Source organism: Xyrauchen texanus, chromosome 28 (assembly GCF_025860055.1).
Source record: "Xyrauchen texanus isolate HMW12.3.18 chromosome 28, RBS_HiC_50CHRs, whole genome shotgun sequence".
In the NCBI taxonomy this organism is placed as follows: Eukaryota; Metazoa; Chordata; class Actinopteri; order Cypriniformes; family Catostomidae; genus Xyrauchen; species Xyrauchen texanus.
In genome coordinates, this window is record NC_068303.1 from 39592811 (window position 1) to 39606228 (window position 13418).

Below are 13418 nucleotides of genomic sequence, written 5' to 3' on the forward strand. Positions count from 1 at the left end.
GTAAAAATATCAAGTGTTTCCACCCAGTTTCGAACTGGGGACCTTTCGCGTGTTAGGCGAACGTGATAACCACTACACTTTGGAAACCCGCCTATAAAATTAATTACCAACAATTCCTGCAACTCATTAATTGAATATATGTTTAGACAAGACACTACATCCAAAAATCACAGTACTGCTGTAAAAGAAACAAGTGTTTCCACCCAGTTTCGAACTGGGGAACTTTCGCGTGTGAGTCTAACGTGATAATTACTACACTATGGAGACTTGCCTATGAAGGAAATTAACAACATTTCCTGCAACTCATTTATGGAATATATGTTTAGACAAGACACTCCATCCAAAAATCACAGTACTTCAGGAAATCCATCAAGTGTTTCCACCCAACTTCGAACCTGGGACATTTCGCGTGTTCGGCGAACGTGATAACCACTACATTATGAAACTAGCCTATAATGGAATTTACCAACAATTCCTGCTACTCATTTATTGAATATATGTTACGACAAGACACTCCATCCAAAAATCACAGCACTGCAGGAAAACTATCAAGTGTTTCCACACAACTTCGAACTGGGGACATTTCACGTGTTCGGCGAACGTGATAACCACTACATTATGGAAACTAGCCTATGATGGAATTTACCAACAATTCCTGCTACTCATTTATTGAATATATGTTTCAACAAGACACTAAATCCAAAATTACAGTACTGCAGGAAAACCATCAAGTGTGTCCACCCAACTTTGAACTGGGGACCTTTCGCGTGTTCGGCGAACGTGATAACCACTACATTATGGAAACTAGCCTATGATGGAATTTACCAACAATTCCTGCTACTCATTTCTTGAATATGTGTTTCGACAAGACATTCCATCCAAAAATCACAGTACTGCAGGAAAACCATCAAGTGTTTAGACTCAACTTCGAAATGGGGACCTTTCGCGTGTTCGGCAAACGTGATAACCACTACACTATGGAAACCTGCCCATAAAATTAATTACCAACAATTCCTGCAACTCATTAATTGAATATATGTTTAGACATACATCTATAGAAACTAGCCTATAATGGAATTTACCAACAATTCCTGCTACTCATTTATTGAATATATGTTACGACAAGACACTCCATCCAAAAATCACAGCACTGCAGGAAAACTATCAAGTGTTTCCACACAACTTCGAACTGGGGACATTTCGCGTGTTCGGCGAACGTGATAACCACTACATTATGGAAACTAGCCTATGATGGAATTTACCAACAATTCCTGCTACTCATTTATTGAATATATGTTTCAACAAGACACTAAATCCAAAATTACAGTACTGCAGGAAAACCATCAAGTGTGTCCACCCAACTTTGAACTGGGGACCTTTCGCGTGTTCGGCGAACGTGATAACCACTACATTATGGAAACTAGGCTATGATGGAATTTACCAACAATTCCTGCTACTCATTTCTTGAATATGTGTTTCGACAAGACATTCCATCCAAAAATCACAGTACTGCAGGAAAACCATCAAGTGTTTAGACTCAACTTCGAAATGGGGACCTTTCGCGCGTTCGGCAAACGTGATAACCACTACACTATGGAAACCTGCCCATAAAATTATTTACCAACAATTCCTGCAACTCATTAATTGAATATATGTTTAGACATACATCTATAGAAACTAGCCTATAATGGAATTTACCAACAATTCCTGCTACTCATTTATTGAATATATGTTTCGACAAGACACTAAATCCAAAATTACAGTACTGCAGGAAAACAATCAAGTGTTTCCACCCAACTTCGAACTGGCGACATTTCGCGTGTTCGGCGAACGTGATAACCACTACATTATGGAAACTAGCCTATGATGGAATTTACCAACAATTCCTGCTACTCATTTATTGAATATATGTTTCGACAAGACATTCCATCCAAAAATCACAGTACTGCAGGAAAACCATCAAGTGTTTAGACTCAACTTCGAAATGGGGACCTTTCGCGTGTTCGGCAAACGTGATAACCACTACACTATGGAAACCTGCCTATAAAATTAATTACCAACAATTCCTGCAACTCATTAATTGAATATATGTTTAGACAAGATGCTACATCCAAAAATCACAGTACTGCTGTAAAAGTAACAAGTGTTTCCACCCAGTTTCATGTGAATCTAACGTGATAATCACTACACTATGGAAACTTGCCTATGAAGGAAATTAACAACAATTCCTGCAACTCATTTATGGAATATATGTTTAGACAAGACGCTACATCCAAAAATCACAGTACTGCTTTAAAAGAAACAAGTGTTTCCACCCAGTTTCGAACTGGGGAACTTTCGCGTGTGAGTCTATCGTGATAATCACTACACTATGGAAACTTGCCTATGAGGGAAATTAACAACAATTCCTGCAACTCATTTATGGAATATATGTTTAGACAAGACACTCCATCCAAAAATCACAGCACTTCAGGAAATCCATCAAGTGTTTCCACCCAACTTCGAACTGGGGACATTTCGCGTGTTCGGCGAACGTGATAACCACTACATTATGGAAACTAGCCTATAATGGAATTTACCAACAATTCCTGCTACTCATTTATTGAATATATGTTGGAAGAAAATTACCAACAATTCCTGCTACTCATTTATTGAATATATGTTTCGACAAGACACTAGATCCCAAAAATAACTGAACTGCAGTAAAAACATCAAGCGTTTCCACCCAGTTTCGAACTGGGGACCTTTCACATGTTCGGCGAACGTGATAACCACTATATTATGGAAACTAGCCTATGATGGAATTTACCAACAATTCCTGCTACTCATTTATTGAATATATGTTTCGACAAGACATTCCATCCAAAAATCACAATACTGCAGGAAAACCATCAAGTGTTTCCACCCAACTTCGAACTGGGGACATTTCGCGTGTTCTGCGAACGTGATTACCACTACATTATGGAAACTAGCCTATGATGGAATTTACCAACAATTCCTGCTACTCATTTATTGAATATATGTTTCGACAAGACACTCCATCCAAAATTACAGTACTGCAGGAAAACCATCAAGTGTTTAGACTCAACTTCGAAATGGGGACCTTTCGCGTGTTCGGCAAACGTGATAACCACTACACTATGGAAACCTGCCTGTAAAATTAATTACCAACAATTCCTGCAACTCATTAATTGAAAATATGTTTAGACAAGACGTTCCATCCAAAAATCACAGTACTGCTGTAAAAGTAACAAGTGTTTCCACCCAGTTTCATGTGAATCTAACGTGATAATCACTACACTATGGAAACTTGCCTATGAAGGAAATTAACAACAATTCCTGCAACTCATTTATGGAAAATATGTTTAGACAAGACACTCTATCCAAAAATCACAGTACTGCAGGAAAACCATCAAGTGTTTACACCCAACTTCGAACTGGGGACCTTTTGCGTGTTCGGCGAACGTGATAACCACTACATTACGGAAACTAGCCTATGATGGAATTTACCAACAATTCCTACTACTCATTTATTTAATATATGTTTCGACAAGACACTCCATCCAAAATTACAGTACTGCAGGGAAACCATCAAGTGTTTCCACCCAACATTGAATTGGGGTCCTTTCGCGTGTTCGGCGAACGTGATAACCACTACATTATGGAAACTAGACTATGATGGAATTTACCAACAATTCCTGCTACTCATTTCTTGAAAATGTGTTTTGACAAGACATTCCATCCAAAAATCACAATACTGCAGGAAAACCATCAAGTGTTTCCACTCAACTTCGAACTGGGGACCTTTCGCGTGTGATGCAAACATGATAACCGCTACACTATGGAAACTAGCCTATGAAGAAAATTACCAACAATTCCTGCTACTCATTTATTGAATATATGTTTCGACAAGACACTAGATCCCAAAAATAACTGTACTGCAGTAAACATATAAAGTGTTTCCACACAGTTTCGAACTGGAGACCTTTCGCGTGTTAGGCGAACATGATAACCACTACACTATGGAAACCTGCCTATAAAATTAATTACCAACAATTCCTGCAACTCATTAATTGAATATATGTTTAGACAAGACGCTACATCCAAAAATCACAGTACTGCTGTAAAAGTAACAAGTGTTTCCACCCAGTTTCATGTGAATCTAACGTGATAATCACTACACTATGGAAAGTTGCCTATGAAGGAAATTAACAACAATTTCTGCAACTCATTTATTGAATATATGTTTCGACAAGACACTCCATCCAAAATTACAGTACTGCAGGAAAACCATCAAGTGTGTCCACCCAACTTTGAACTGGAGACCTTTCGCGTGTTCAGCTGAACGTGATAACCACTATATTATGGAAACTAGCCTATGATGGAATTTACCAACAATTCCTGCTACTCATTTATTGAATATATGTTTCGACAAGACATTCCATCCAAAAATCACAATACTGTAGAAAAACCATCAAGTGTTTCCACCCAACTTTGAATTGGGGTCCTTTAGCGTGTTCGGCAAACGTGATAACCACTACACTATGGAAACCTGCCCATAAAATTAATTACCAACAATTCCTGCAACTCATTAATTGAATATATGTTTAGACATATATCTATAGAAACTAGCCTATAATGGAATTTACCAACAATTCCTGCTACTCATTTATTGAATATATGTTTCGACAAGACACTCCATCCAAAAATCACAGTACTGCAGGAAAACAATCAAGTGTTTCCACCCAACTTCGAACTGGCGACATTTGGCGTGTTCGGCGAACGTGATAACCACTACATTATGGAAACTAGCCTATGATGGAATTTACCAACAATTCCTGCTACTCATTTATTGAATATATGTTTCGACAAGACATTCCATCCAAAAATCACAGTACTGCAGGAAAACCATCAAGTGTTTAGACTCAACTTCGAAATGGGGACCTTTCGCGTGTTCGACAAACGTGATAACCACTACACTATGGAAACCTGCCCATAAAATTAATTACCAACAATTCCTGCAACTCATTAATTGAATATATGTTTAGACAAGATGCTACATCCAAAAATCACAGTACTGCTGTAAAAGTAACAAGTGTTTCCACCCAGTTTCATGTGAATCTAACGTGATAATCACTACACTATGGAAACTTGCCTATGAAGGAAATTAACAACAATTCCTGCAACTCATTTATGGAATATATGTTTAGACAAGACGCTACATCCAAAAATCACAGTACTGCTTTAAAAGAAACAAGTGTTTCCACCCAGTTTCAAACTGGGGAACTTTCGCGTGTGAGTCTAACGTGATAATCACTACACTATGGAAACTTGCCTATGAGGGAAATTAACAACAATTCCTGCAACTCATTTATGGAATATATGTTTAGACAAGACACTCCATCCAAAAATCACAGTACTTCAGGAAATCCATCAAGTGTTTCCACCCAACTTCGAACTGGGGACATTTCGCGTGTTCAGCGAACGTGATAACCGCTACATTATGGAAACTAGCCTATAATGGAATTTACCAACAATTCCTGCTACTCATTTATTGAACATATGTTGGAAGAAAATTACCAACAATTCCTGCTACTCATTTATTGAATATATGTTTCGACAAGACACTAGATCCCAAAAATAACTGAACTGCAGTAAAAACATCAAGTGTTTCCACCCAGTTTCGAACTGGGGACCTTTCGAAAGTTAGGCGAACGTGATAACCACTACACTATGGAAACCAGCCTATAATGGAATTTGCCAACAATTCCTGCTACTCATTTATTGAATATATGTTGGAAGAAAATTACCAACAATTCCTGCTACTCATTTATTGAATATATGTTTCGACAAAACACTAGATCCCAAAAATCACAGTATTGCAGGAAAACTATCAAGTGTTTCCACCCACCTTCGAACTGGGGTCATTTCACGTGTTCTGCTGAACGTGATAACCACTACATAATGGAAACTAGCCTGTGATGGAATTTACCAACAATTCCTGCTACTCATTTATTGAATATATGTTTTGACAAGACACTAAATCCAAAATTACAGTACTGCAGGAAAACCATCAAGTGTGTCCACCCAACTTTGAACTGGGGACCTTTCAGTGTTCGGTGAACGTGATAACCACTATATTATGGAAACTAGCCTATGATGGAATTTACCAACAATTCCTGCTACTCATTTATTGAATATATGTTTCGACAAGACATTCCATCCAAAAATCACAATACTGCAGGAAAACCATCAAGTGTTTCCACCCAACTTCGAACTGGGGACATTTCGCGTGTTCGGCAAACGTGATAACCACTAAATTATGGAAACTAGCCTATGATGGAATTTACCAACAATTCCTGCTACTCATTTATTGAATATATGTTTCGACAAGACACTCCATCCAAAATTACAGTACTGCAGGAAAACCATCAAGTGTTTCCACCCAACTTTGAATTGGGGTCCTTTAGCGTGTTCGGCAAACGTGATAACCACTACACTATGGAAACCTGCCCATAAAATTAATTACCAACAATTCCTGCAACTCATTAATTGAATATATGTTTAGACATACATCTATAGAAACTAGCCTATAATGGAATTTACCAACAATTCCTGCTACTCATTTATTGAATATATGTTTCGACAAGACACTCCATCCAAAAATCACAGTACTGCAGGAAAACAATCAAGTGTTTCCACCCAACTTCGAACTGGCGACATTTCGCGTGTTCGGCGAACGTGATAACCACTACATTATGGAAACTAGCCTATGATGGAATTTACCAACAATTCCTGCTACTCATTTATTGAATATATGTTGGAAGAAAATTACCAACAATTCCTGCTACTCATTTATTGAATATATGTTTCGACAAGACACTAAATCCAAAATTACAGTACTGCAAGAAAACCATCAAGTGTGTCCACCCAACTTTGAACTGGGGACCTTTCGCGTGTTCGTCGAACGTGATAACCACTATATTATGGAAACTAGCCTATGATGGAATTTACCAACAATTCCTGCTACTCATTTATTGAATATATGTTTCGACAAGACATTCCATCCAAAAATCACAATACTGCAGGAAAACCATCAAGTGTTTCCACCCAACTTCGAACTGGGGACATTTCGCGTGTGAGGCAAACGTGACAACCACTACACTATGGAAACTAGCCTATTAAGAAAATTACCAACAATTCCTGCAACTCATGAATTGAATATATGTTTAGACAAGACGCTACATCCAAAAATCACAGTACTGCTTTAAAAGTAACAAGTGTTTCCACCCAGTTTCGAACTGGGATACTTTCGCGTGTGAGTCTAACGTGATAATCGCTACACTATGGAAACTTGCCTATGAAGGAAATTAACAACAATTCCTGCAACTCATTTATGGAATATATGTTTCGACAAGACATTCCATCCAAAAATCACAATACTGCAGGAAAACCATCAAGTGTTTCCACCCAACTTCGAACTGGGGTCATTTCGCGTGTTCGGCGAACGTGATAACCACTACATTATGGAAACTAGCCTGTGATGGAATTTACCAACAATTCCTGCTACTCATTTATTGAATATATGTTTCGACAAGACACTCCATCCAAAATTACAGTACTGCAGGAAAACCATCAAGTGTTTCCACCCAACTTTGAATTGGGGTCCTTTAGCGTGTTCGGTGAACGTGATAACCACTACATTATGGAAACTAGCCTATGATGGAATTTACCAACAAATCCTGCTACTCATTTATTGAATATATGTTTCGACAAGACACTCCATCCAAAATCACAATACTGCAGGAAAACCATCAAGTGTTCCCACCCAACTTCGAACTGGGGACATTTCGCGTGTGAGGCAAACGTGATAACCACTACACTATGGAAACTAGCCTATGAGGAAAATTACCAACAATTCCTGCTACTCATTTATTGAATATATGTTTCGACAAGACACTAGATCCCAAAAATAACTGTACTGCAGTAAAAATATCAAGTGTTTCCCCCCAACTTCGAACTGGGGACCTTTCGCATGTTAGGCGAACGTGATAACCACTACACTATGGAAACCTGCCTATAAAATTAATCACCAACAATTCCTGCAACTCATTAATGGAATATATGTTTAGACAAGACACTACATCCAAAAATCACAGTACTGCTGTAAAAGAAACAAGTGTTTCCACCCAGTTTCGAACTGGGGAACTTTCGCGTGTGAGTCTAACGTGATAATTACTACACTATGGAAACTTGCCTATGAAGGAAATTAACAACAATTCCTGCAACTCATTTATGGAATATATGTTTAGACAAGACACTCCATCCAAAAATCACAGTACTTCAGGAAATCCATCAAGTGTTTCCACCCAACTTCGAACCTGGGACATTTCACGTGTTCGGCTGAACGTGATAACCACTACATTATGAAACTAGCCTATAATGGAATTTACCAACAATTCCTGCTACTCATTTATTGAATATATGTTACGACAAGACACTCCATCCAAAAATCACAGCACTGCAGGAAAACTATCAAGTGTTTCCACACAACTTCGAACTGGGGACATTTCACGTGTTCAGCTGAACGTGATAACCACTACATTATGGAAACTAGCCTATGATGGAATTTACCAACAATTCCTGCTACTCATTTATTGAATATATGTTTCAACAAGACACTAAATCCAAAATTACAGTACTGCAGGAAAACCATCAAGTGTGTCCACCCAACTTTGAACTGGGGACCTTTCGCGTGTTCGGCGAACGTGATAACCACTACATTATGGAAACTAGCCTATGATGGAATTTACCAACAATTCCTGCTACTCATTTCTTGAATATGTGTTTCGACAAGACATTCCATCCAAAAATCACAGTACTGCAGGAAAACCATCAAGTGTTTAGACTCAACTTCGAAATGGGGACCTTTCACGTGTTAGGCAAACGTGATAACCACTACACTATGGAAACCTGCCCATAAAATTAATTACCAACAATTCCTGCAACTCATTAATTGAATATATGTTTAGACATACATCTATAGAAACTAGCCTATAATGGAATTTACCAACAATTCCTGCTACTCATTTATTGAATATATGTTACGACAAGACACTCCATCCAAAAATCACAGCACTGCAGGAAAACTATCAAGTGTTTCCACACAACTTCGAACTGGGGACATTTCACGTGTTCGGTGAACGTGATAACCACTACATTATGGAAACTAGCCTATGATGGAATTTACCAACAATTCCTGCTACTCATTTATTGAATATATGTTTCAACAAGACACTAAATCCAAAATTACAGTACTGCAGGAAAACCATCAAGTGTGTCCACCCAACTTTGAACTGGGGACCTTTCACGTGTTCGTGAACGTGATAACCACTACATTATGGAAACTAGGCTATGATGGAATTTACCAACAATTCCTGCTACTCATTTCTTGAATATGTGTTTCGACAAGACATTCCATCCAAAAATCACAGTACTGCAGGAAAACCATCAAGTGTTTAGACTCAACTTCGAAATGGGGACCTTTCGGCGTTAAGCAAACGTGATAACCACTACACTATGGAAACCTGCCCATAAAATTATTTACCAACAATTCCTGCAACTCATTAATTGAATATATGTTTAGACATACATCTATAGAAACTAGCCTATAATGGAATTTACCAACAATTCCTGCTACTCATTTATTGAATATATGTTTCGACAAGACACTAAATCCAAAATTACAGTACTGCAGGAAAACAATCAAGTGTTTCCACCCAACTTCGAACTGGCGACATTTCGCGTGTTCGGTGAACGTGATAACCACTACATTATGGAAACTAGCCTATGATGGAATTTACCAACAATTCCTGCTACTCATTTATTGAATATATGTTTCGACAAGACATTCCATCCAAAAATCACAGTACTGCAGGAAAACCATCAAGTGTTTAGACTCAACTTCGAAATGGGGACCTTTCGCGTGTTCGGCAAACGTGATAACCACTACACTATGGAAACCTGCCTATAAAATTAATTACCAACAATTCCTGCAACTCATTAATTGAATATATGTTTAGACAAGATGCTACATCCAAAAATCACAGTACTGCTGTAAAAGTAACAAGTGTTTCCACCCAGTTTCATGTGAATCTAACGTGATAATCACTACACTATGGAAACTTGCCTATGAAGGAAATTAACAACAATTCCTGCAACTCATTTATGGAATATATGTTTAGACAAGACACTCCATCCAAAAATCACAGTACTGCAGGAAATCCATCAAGTGTTTCCACCCAACTTCGAACTGGGGACATTTCAGTGTTCGCGAACGTGATAACCACTACATTATGGAAACTAGCCTATAATGGAATTTACCAACAATTCCTGCTACTCATTTATTGAATATATGTTGGAAGAAATTACCAACAATTCCTGCTACTCATTTATTGAATATATGTTTCGACAAGACACTAGATCCCAAAAATAACTGAACTGCAGTAAAACATCAAGCGTTTCCACCCAGTTTCGAACTGGGGACCTTTCACATGTTAGTGACGTGATAACCACTATATTATGGAAACTAGCCTATGATGGAATTTACCAACAATTCCTGCTACTCATTTATTGAATATATGTTTCGACAAGACATTCCATCCAAAAATCACAGTACTGCAGGAAAACCATCAAGTGTTTCCACCCAACTTCGAACTGGGGACATTTCACGTGTTCTGCGAACGTGATTACCACTACATTATGGAAACTAGCCTATGATGGAATTTACCAACAATTCCTGCTACTCATTTATTGAATATATGTTTCGACAAGACACTCCATCCAAAATTACAGTACTGCAGGAAAACCATCAAGTGTTTCCACCCAACTTTGAACTGGGGACCTTTAGCGTGTTCGGCGAACGTGATAACCACTACATTATGGAAACTAGGCTATGATGGAATTTACCAACAATTCCTGCTACTCATTTCTTGAATATGTGTTTCGACAAGACATTCCATCCAAAAATCACAATACTGCAGGAAAACCATCAAGTGTTTCCACCCAACTTCGAACTGGGGACATTTCGCGTGTGAGGCAATCGTGACAACCACTAGACTATGGAAACTAGCCTATGATGGAATTTATCAACAATTCCTGCTACTCATTTATTGAATATATGTTTCGACAAGACACTAAATCCAAAATTACAGTACTGCAGGAAAACCATCAAGTGTTTCCACCCAACTTCGAACTGGGGACATTTAGCATGTTGAGTCTAACGTGATAACCACTACATTATGGAAACTTGCCTATGAAGGTAATTATCAACAATTCCTGCAACTCATTTATTGAATATATGTTTAGACAAGACACTCCATCCAAAAATCACAGTACTGCAGTGAAAATCCATCAAGTGTTTCCACCCAACTTCGAACTGGGGACATTTCGCGTGTTAGGGAACTTGATAACCACTACACTATGGAAACCTGCCTATAAAATTAATTACCAACAATTCCTGCAACTCATTAATTGAATATATGTTTAGACAAGACGCTACATCCAAAAATCACAGTACTGCTGTAAAAGTAACAAGTGTTTCCACCCAGTTTCATGTGAATCTAACGTGATAATCACTACACTATGGAAACTTGCCTATGAAGGAAATTATCAACAATTCCTGCAACTCATTTATGGAATATATGTTTAGACAAGACACTCTATCCAAAAATCACAGTACTGCAGGAAAACCATCAAGTGTTTACACCCAACTTCGAACTGGGGACCTTTTGCGTGTTCGGCGAACGTGATAACCACTACATTATGGAAACTAGCCTATGATGGAATTTACCAACAATTCCTACTACTCATTTATTGAATATATGTTTCGACAAGACACTCCATCCAAAATTACAGTACTGCAGGAAAACCATCAAGTGTTTCCACCCAACTTTGAATTGGGGTCCTTTCGTGTGTTCGGCGAACGTGATAACCACTACATTATGGAAACTAGCCTATGATGGAATTTACCAACAATTCCTGCTACTCATTTCTTGAATATGTGTTTCGACAAGACATTCCATCCAAAAATCACAGTACTGCAGGAAAATCATCAAGTGTTTCCACCCAACTTCGAACTGGGGACCTTTCGCGTGTGAGGCAAACATGATAACCACTACACTATGGAATCTAGCCTATGAAGAAAATTACCAACAATTCCTGCTACTCATTTATTGAATATATGTTTCGACAAGACACTAGATCCCAAAAATAACTGTTCTGCAGTAAAAACATCAAGTGTTTCCACACAGTTTCTAACTGGGGACCTTTCGCATGTTAGGCGAACGTGATAACCACTACACTATGGAAACCTGCCTATAAAATTAATTACCAACAATTCCTGCAACTCATTAATTGAATATATGTTTAGACAAGACGCTACATCCAAAAATCACAGTACTGCTTTAAAAGAAACAAGTGTTTCCACCCAGTTTCGAACTGGGAAACTTTCGCGTGTGAGTCTAACGTGATAATCACTACACTATGGAAACTTGCCTATGAAGGAAATTAACAACAATTCCTGCAACTCATTTATGGAATATATGTTTAGGCAAGACTAAACCTTCTCTGCTCACTGCCAGTACTTACAGCCACAGAGGCTGTTCCCCCACCACAGCCTGTGCTCATAGCCACGGAGGCTGTTCCCCTCTCACTGCCAGTTCTCACAGACACGGAGACTGTTCCCCTGTCACTGCCGGTTCTCACAGCCACGGAGGCTTTTCCCCTGTCATTGCCGGTTCTCACAGCCATGGAGGCTTTTCTCCTTTCACTACCAGTTCTCACAGCTACATAAGCTGTTCCCCTGTCACTGCCAGTACTCACAGCCATGGAGGCTGTTCCCTCATCACTGCCTCTGCTCACCACTATGGAGGCTGTTCCCCTGTCATCACCAGTTCCCACAGCTACAGAAGCTGTTCCCCTGTCACCAGTGTTTGCGTTAGACTTTCTCATCGTCCGTCATTTTGACGGACAGGGTCGTAAATATTCCGTCATAATTTATTATTACCTGTCATATTAATGTTCATATTTTAATGATAATAAGACATTTAATAGATTTTAATTTCGTTCACATTTTCATTTTTAATTATTAATTTACAGGACGAGCATATAGCACAGTATGCATTTATTTATTTATGAAGAGAACAGATGAATAACAGAGACACCTCACGAAGCGGATGAATGTTTTTTCCCATATAGTGACAGCGGAGGTCACTAAAACACGACATATGAACAACGCAATATTACAAAAACAAGTATGATTAAAATATGAACAAAACACATAAAAAAAGGAACTGAACAGAACTCAATCAACAACTCAAACCTTCCGCCTGTTCCGCATCGATTTAAACTGAGTGCTT

General features: G+C 38.4%; 5 non-coding genes across 5 annotated transcripts; all 5 read right to left on the reverse strand.

Annotated features, from left to right (window-relative positions):
• Positions 1-14: 14 nt before the first annotated feature.
• On the reverse strand, positions 15-87 carry trnav-aac (transfer RNA valine (anticodon AAC)). Its single transcript has one exon. It is a non-coding gene; the product is annotated as a tRNA-Val (tRNA).
• A 3870-nt stretch (positions 88-3957) lies between these two features.
• trnav-aac (transfer RNA valine (anticodon AAC)) lies at positions 3958-4030 on the reverse strand. The gene has a single exon. It is a non-coding gene; the product is annotated as a tRNA-Val (tRNA).
• A 1638-nt stretch (positions 4031-5668) lies between these two features.
• trnav-aac (transfer RNA valine (anticodon AAC)) lies at positions 5669-5741 on the reverse strand. The gene has a single exon. It is a non-coding gene; the product is annotated as a tRNA-Val (tRNA).
• A 2259-nt stretch (positions 5742-8000) lies between these two features.
• trnav-aac (transfer RNA valine (anticodon AAC)) lies at positions 8001-8073 on the reverse strand. Its single transcript has one exon. It is a non-coding gene; the product is annotated as a tRNA-Val (tRNA).
• A 4225-nt stretch (positions 8074-12298) lies between these two features.
• trnav-aac (transfer RNA valine (anticodon AAC)) lies at positions 12299-12371 on the reverse strand. The gene has a single exon. It is a non-coding gene; the product is annotated as a tRNA-Val (tRNA).
• Between the last annotated feature and the right edge of the window lie 1047 nt (positions 12372-13418).